This window comes from Notolepis coatsorum (assembly GCF_963971535.1).
Source record: "Notolepis coatsorum genome assembly, chromosome: 1".
In the NCBI taxonomy this organism is placed as follows: domain Eukaryota; kingdom Metazoa; phylum Chordata; class Actinopteri; order Aulopiformes; family Paralepididae; genus Notolepis; species Notolepis coatsorum.
Genome location: NC_140165.1, coordinates 240836825 through 240844324, shown reverse-complemented (window position 1 = coordinate 240844324; position 7500 = coordinate 240836825). Strand labels below are relative to the sequence as shown.

General features: G+C 42.1%; 1 protein-coding gene across 2 annotated transcripts in view; it reads right to left on the bottom strand.

The window, feature by feature from the left end:
* Positions 1-7500, bottom strand: part of LOC311244609 (kinase suppressor of Ras 1-like) — a gene marked incomplete at its 3' end in the record, with an annotated part of 114215 nt that overhangs the window by 69440 nt on the left and 37275 nt on the right. The gene's annotated exons all lie outside the window — the stretch shown is intronic.

Here is a 7500-nt window from a genome sequence, read left to right as displayed (position 1 = left end):
GGGGTTGGGTATACAGTGGGCTAAATCATATGTTGTGCAACAACCTTACACTAAAACACATCTATAATAGTAATAATAATAATAATAATAATAATAATGCTGATGATAATAATAATCATTCAAAAGGTGTCCAACGGGTGTTTTTCCCCACTAGTTTCAAGTTTCAAGTTCAAGTTTTGTTTTATTTGTCACATATAAGGTACATTACAGTGAAATGCTTGGTTCTGTATGGCCCTCCTGAGAATGTGCTTTATACAGTACAAAAGTAAAAGAGTAAAGACCAAACACTATACAAAATACAAAACTAAAATGTACAGAAATGCTAAAAAATATATATATATCCAATCTTTGAATGATCTATACGACCTTCCTCGACATCTAACAAGCTAACTGTGAAAGGAGGAGGTTGGACTCATTACAACATGAGGAAATGAGAATGTAAACAAAAGCGAGCTGTTTAGAAAACTTAGTTGGATACGTACTACTACTAGGCTACTATTACTACTACTGTAGGCTACTATTAGTAGGCTACTACTAGTCTTGACTATGGAGTGTGAAACTGTGCCCTTACCGACTTCAAGAGTCAACTTGGAAACACATCTACGGTGGCTAGGTGCACCATAATTGCACAATTACAGCACATGATTACGCAATACAAATGTCACTGGGCCGCCACACATACATCTTTGATGAACATTGTTACTCAGCTGATAGAGTTGTGCCCTTCCTGATGGCTTGTCGTACAGAACTTGTAAGTCGCTTTGGATAAAAGCGTCAGCTAAATGACTAAATGTAAATGTAAATGTACTACTACTGTACTACTACTAGCTACTACTACTGTAGGCTACTACTATTACTGTACTACTACTAGCTACTATTACTACTACTACTGTAGGCTACTACTACTGTACTACTACTAGCTACTATTACTACTACTACTGTAGGCTACTACTACTGTACTACTACTACTACTACTACTACTACTACTACTACTACTACTACTACTAGCTACTATTACTACTACTACTGTAGGCTACTACTACTGTACTACTACTAGCTACTACTACTGTAGGCTACTACTATTACTGTACTACTACTAGCTACTATTACTACTACTACTACTACTACTGTACTACTACTACTACTACTACTACTACTACTACTACTACTACTACTACTACTACTACTACTACTACTACTACTACTACTAGCTACTACTACTGTACTGTACTACTACTACTACTAGCTACTACTAGCTACTATTACTACTAGCTACTAGCTACTATTACTACTAGCTACTACTGCTGCGGTCAGGCAAGCGATACCGGAGTCTTAAGGCGAGCACAGAAAGACTCAGAAGAAGCTTCTATCCCCAGGCCATCAGGCTGCTCAACGAACAATAAACACTATGCAACAACCATCAAATGCACACAGCACACACATCCACACGCACACACTCACTTTAAACAAACAACTCACTGCAGCACCCACTTTACACACTTTAGAACACCTAAACACACTTTACACTTTATATTTATTGGTAAAGGATTTGCACTACAACTCGTACACCTTACTGTAAATTGTACCTAAATTGTACCTCATCCAATTTCTGCTCTGCACTATATAGTATTGTATATTAGTACATTGCATAGTATATTGTATATTGTATGGTAACTCAGTTACTTCTATTCTGCATCGAACATTGTACATATGTCTATACTGAACACTGTGACCTCTATTTTTACTTCTATTTTACATGCTATACTATTTTATTTCATACTTATCTTGTCTAACACAGTCTCTGGAGCGTAACAGTAAGAAGCATTTTGTATAAAAGTATTATGTACTTCTGTATGACAACTATTAAAGAAACTTGAAACTTGAAACTACTACTACTATTACTACTAGCTACTATTACTACTACTACTACTATAACTACTACTAGCTACTACTACTACTACTGGCTACTATTACTAATACTACTACTACTACTAGCTACTACTACTACTACCACTACATGAATCTCTTGTCTACTCAGAGACATACCCCACCCCACTCACAAGAATGCCTCACTTCCTTTGCATGCCTGCCTTTTTTCCACATTTGACCATCCTGGACTGTCCCAAGCAGGCCATATACAGCAGGGGGGCTACTATTAGGATAGTGGTGGCACACGTGTGTGTGTGTGTGTGTGTGTGTGTGTGTGTGTGTGTGTGTGTGTGTGTGTGTGTGTGTGTGTGTGTGTGTGTGTGTGTGTGTGTGTGTGTGTGTGTGTGTGTGCGCGTGCGTGCGTGCGTGCGTGCGTGCGTGTGTGTGTGTGTGTGTGTGTGTGTGTGTGTGTGTGTGTGTGTGTTAAGGAGTGAGAGGAGAAAAAGATAATGGAAGGAGGGGGAAGAGAGCATATCTTTCACAAGGGCACAGGAAACAGGGGTTTTGTTCAGAGGTCTCTGTTATTTTTTTCCTCTAAACCCAGCCCCATGCGTTACTTCCTTTAAGGCGGGCTTGCTACTCAGGCTGACCTAAGATTACAGCAGAACTGATTCATTCATGCAATAAGACTGAGTCATTGTTAACTCCCCCTACATCAGATTCTTTGCATCCCTCATGCTGTGTGGTATGCTCCCAGATTCAAGATTACAAGAGAATGCTTATAATACTTGTGAAAGGCCCCATGGAATCAAAATAGTTGTTTATGTTCTTTTATCACATCTTCGCTGATCGTCACCTATACGCCAGTATCTATCCCAACAGTGACAAACAAGTAGCTTTGTTAGCTAATGGGTGGCCTGTAATGCACATTCAACACTATTGGCTACTGTAAACGCCGATCAATATCTGCAACAAGTCCCTCCCTAGCTTCCTGTTTTCACAGGAAACATGTAAATAGGCAGAATCAAGTAGAAATTGATTGAAAAAAGAGTTGATTCTACATCGATAACAGATCAGAAGTGTGAAATTTGACTGTTGAATATATGTTGTGGATTATGGAAAGATTATGTTTAGTCTATAGTTTAGTTTATAGTCTATAGTTTATAGCTACTTATACAGTTAGTATAGCATAGTTTGTATAGATAAAACATTGCTAGAGTTATGCAAGAGTTGATTCTACATCGATAACTTTGAATATATGTTGTGTATTATGTTTAGTTTTATAGTTTAGTTTATAGTTTATCTATAGCTTATCTAGTTCATAGTTATAATTTATAGTTATAGTTATAGTTATAGTTAGTTAGTTAGTTATAGTTTGTATAGATAGAATATACGTTGTGTACTATGTTTACAAATCTACTAGGGTTGAGGGGCCGGGAAAAACAAGCATCTCACGTTTTTCTGAATGTATGTAGCCTACATTTAAAAAAAACTGTGACAATACAATTATCTGAATCTGAATTTTAAGGTAGTTGGAATATTCTGACAAAAGTCCAGAAGGACTGAAACGAGAGCGTTACAGGTCGATGTGTGATGCAGAGTGAGAACATGTGAGAATGTGGGATCAGGTTTTTCGAGACTAAGGTCGTCGGAATACAACAGAGACACTATTACAATACAGACAGCTGTGAGGCGGAACTGAAGACTGAGCTGGATCCAGACCTAAAGGCTACATTAACGGTGTTCACTCGTCCAAGACAAATTAAATTAAATCAAATGTATTTGTAAAGCCTGCAATCACACGTTAATGTCCCCATGGGCCGGACAAGTCTTCTTTAAACATCACAATAAATCAAGAACATGAAAAAACCCATCATGAAATCCAAAACACTCCCAGACATACCCCAGCGAAGGTAAGGAAAAACTCACTAAAAACCTAGCAATAGGAAAAAGGCACCACAGGCAATATGGAGGAGAGAAACCTTAGAAGGGCCGTTCAAGGGTGGATCATGTCGGTGATAGTGTCGGTGATAGTAGTGTTGCTATGGAAGATCGATGGGTGGAGAATAAAACAGGCGAAATAGTTTGTATGTATGAACCTATACGTGTAATAAAACACAAATATGTACATGCAATAGCAACTGGGGTACATAAGAAAATGTTTGTTCTTTTTTACAAAAGTAACCTTAATTTAAACTCGAAAGGCAACAGAGGGTTCCCTCATTTACAGTCACATCAAGTGTACATACAGAAGTAAGCAAAGACAAAGCATATACAATCACACAGCATATAAAAATCATAACAATGAGACAAAGAGCAAGGATAACAAATCAATTAAAACACGTTCAACTTGATTTACAAATGCTGGAGATCAAGGTTTTAAACTCTGCAACAGAGGGGACGATCTCAAGCTGTAAGGACTGTTGGAGTTCATTCCATGAGCTAGAGGGGCATCATAGCAAAATCCAGATTTACGCTGTTCTGAGCTAACTAGAACGGGTTCCATAGGTTCCAAAATTCCATTCCAATAATGATGTAGTTAGTATAAGGAGGTATCTTACCAATAAGGGCCTTAAAATTAACAAATAGCAGCGTGTGTTGCACCTCTCCGTCAGAGAGGTCAGAGAGGACTTAAGGGTTGAGGCTGCAGCATGCCTATAAATTACATCGCCATAGTCCAGGACTAATAAGAATACAGCTTTGTAAACTCTCAAGTCAAGTCAAGTCAAGTCAAGAGTTTTAATTGTCACGGCATACAAGTATACAATGAAATGCGGGTGGTCTTGCCCGCGACGATGTGCAATACAGTGGTACAACATAAAATAGAATCCAATAAAAAAAAAACATTGTGCAATAAACAGGTAACAGGTAACATGGTGTGACATCTCGGTATCTGTACATAGTATTTACAGAGCATATAGGACATGCTAGGTAGCTTTAGTAGTGCAATACACTGTTCCTGTTGTTATACTAATTTAAAGTGGCCTTTCCTCTTGGCCATAAGTGTGTGCGGCATGAGTGTGTGCCCGCTCGTGTTAAAGTGTTAAAGTGGCTGCTAGTGTGTGAGCGTGCACAGCGTGCGTGTCGTGTGTGTGCTCGTGTGTGCTTGTGTGTGGATAGTTCAGTGTTCTGTGGCACTCATTGTTCAAGACTCTGATGGCCTGGGGGAAGAAGCTGAGCCTAAGCCTCTCCGTCCTAGTAGCTGGGGTTCGCAGGCGTCTGCCTGACCTCAGCAGCTGGAACAGGCTGTTATTGGGGTGGTGGGGGTCTTTCATTATTCTGCAGGCTCTGGATTTGCACCTCTTGTTGTATAGAACCTGCAGGGGAGGTAGCGCAATACCCGTGGTACGCTCGGCTGAGCGCACCACTCTCTGTAGGGCCTTCTTGTCCTGTGCCGTGCTGTTTCCATACCAGGCTCTCTTCCTACTAATCAAAGGAAAGCTGGTTCTGTTTCTGTATAGGAAGCCAATTTTCTGTCGCAACTTAGAGGCAAGGTTGTCCACATTGAATGATGTAAATTTCTCATCGAGCCACACAAGATATTTATATTCAGTGACTCTCAATGCTAGAACCACTTATGGTAGATATGTGTACATCAGTAGAGATTACCCTAGATATTTTTACCAAAAGGTACCACTTATTCTTACCAAGAAATACCACTTACAGCACCTTTAATAAGTGCATGAGCAGAATCTCAGAATGTGCATGGTCGTTAGTACATCCTGTGATGGGGACAACTGATGCCTGCTGTAGGGACGGCCGGACCCCCCTCTTTAATAAAGAGGATCTGAGCACGGTCGGATTCCCGACACTGCCGTGGTTAAGTCTGATGCCAAAGCGGGCCATTCGTGCAACGGAGAGGCGGCGCACAGGAAGCCGAGGCGCACCCTCCGAGACTTACGCCACATCCGCCCATCAGGAGGAGACTCGTTAGCTTGCGGCTAACAGATAGCGCCCAGAGCTGCCAACTCAGCGGGCTGATCCCTTCTCTTATCGCTGAGCCCTTTATACAGTTCTCCCTAAACTGTCTAGTTAAGTCATGCAAATGTGGTGGAGGCACGCCTGCTCCTAGATCTGCCCCCGGGGACATTCCTCACCTCTTCCTGTGTAAACAGTGACAAGAGCGCGCATGGATACACAGGCCTGGGCCTACAGCACACGCACACACACACACACAGACACACACACGTGTGAAATCATGTGTGTGCGTGCACAGTAAGCACTAGCAAATGTGTGTTATACTCTACTAGGCTATACAAGAATGCATTCTCTCACACATACACACACACACACACACACACACATTTAGACCCCCCCCCCTCCACACACACACACACACCAGTGTGAAGTAATGCGTAATGTGCACAGTAAGCACATATTATACTCTAAGCATTCTCCTCACACACACACATTTACACCCCACATACACACACACACACACACACACACACACACACACACACACACACACACACACACACACACACACACACACACACACACACACACACACGCACACTCTCACACACACACACACACACACACACACAGTGGCAGAGTGAGTGCTTCACATTTCGTCACTAGTAGAGGCTCCAGGGTGTCTTCCTCTGGTTGAAAAGGAGTCACCAAAACGACCAGTTGGGGGCCCGGTGCCACTTACTATAGTGCGTGTCGGTGGCCGATACATTCCTGCCGTGTGACTCACAGGGTTGTCGGGGCCAAGGCTATATGAATGGTCATTGTTGCCGGCCAGGACACTCGCTCGGTGAGGAAGGGGGATTCAAGTTTTCAAACAGTTTTTGCCCCACAGCAGTCCGAACACTAAACACCCTGGCCCGCCCCCCTTTGCACAGACGGGCAAGCATCCGTCACTGACTGACACTGTTACATGTGATGTATTTATGTATATATGTATTTATTGTGGGGATTGGGAGGCGGGAGGGGGGCGTTTGATGTCTGATGTTTCATGTTGATGTCCCAGTGCTTAACAAACTGTACCGCAAACAATTACCACCAACCATCGTTGCGTGGCATTAAAGTATCTTGTATCTTGTATCTTGTAAGTCCATGTGACACACACACACACACACTCATTCCATCCAAAATATGCCACGACTATTGAGAAACACGAACTCAGTGGACTGATCTACAGGTAGTGGTTAAGTCTAAGTGGCGTGACTGACACGGTGACAAGATGTCAGTCCCTCTGGATGACGTGTGACATGTGATACATACGGTCTCCGTCGGCTCGGTCCTACATGTATGTCAGAGGATTAGGCTCCCATGTGAAACACCAGACAGGTTTCACATGGGAACTTTGAACAATATTAACCCTTTCACCACCACACTAACAAAGGGTTAACCCTTGCACTGCGACAATACAGAAGGTTAACCCTTTCACTGCCACACGACAAAGGCTTAACCCTTTCACTACCACACTACAGAAGGTTAACCCTTTCACTACCACACTACAGACGGTAGTGAAAGGTTAACCTTCGGTAGTGTGGTAGTGAAAGGGTTAATAATAGTGCACATCTTCTTTTCACTAATGTGAGTCTGCTTGACACTTGATGCCTGACGAAGCAGTTCCCAGTAAGTCATCTGAAGCAGAGGTTGCGTAACAGCAGGGCT